We start from the raw sequence: 210 nt of genomic DNA on the forward strand, positions 1-210 counted from the left end.
CATCTTGTGTTTGGCGTGAGAATAGTTGGCAGCGTGAGAGCGGTGAGATTCGAAGAGTACAACGTATGGAGTCAGATTTTGGGCCAATATTCTAACGCGCAAAACAAGCTACTACACGAGCGGAAAATGTGCTTTTACACGCGCATGAAATGACCCCTCGCGCGCAGATTAAACCCCCGCCGAGCAGAGACAGCCCTCTTTCGCTCGCGT

The sequence above is a fragment of the Notothenia coriiceps genome, unplaced genomic scaffold, assembly GCF_000735185.1.
Source record: "Notothenia coriiceps isolate Sejong01 unplaced genomic scaffold, NC01 NC01_scaffold00037246, whole genome shotgun sequence".
NCBI lineage: Eukaryota > Metazoa > Chordata > Actinopteri > Perciformes > Nototheniidae > Notothenia > Notothenia coriiceps.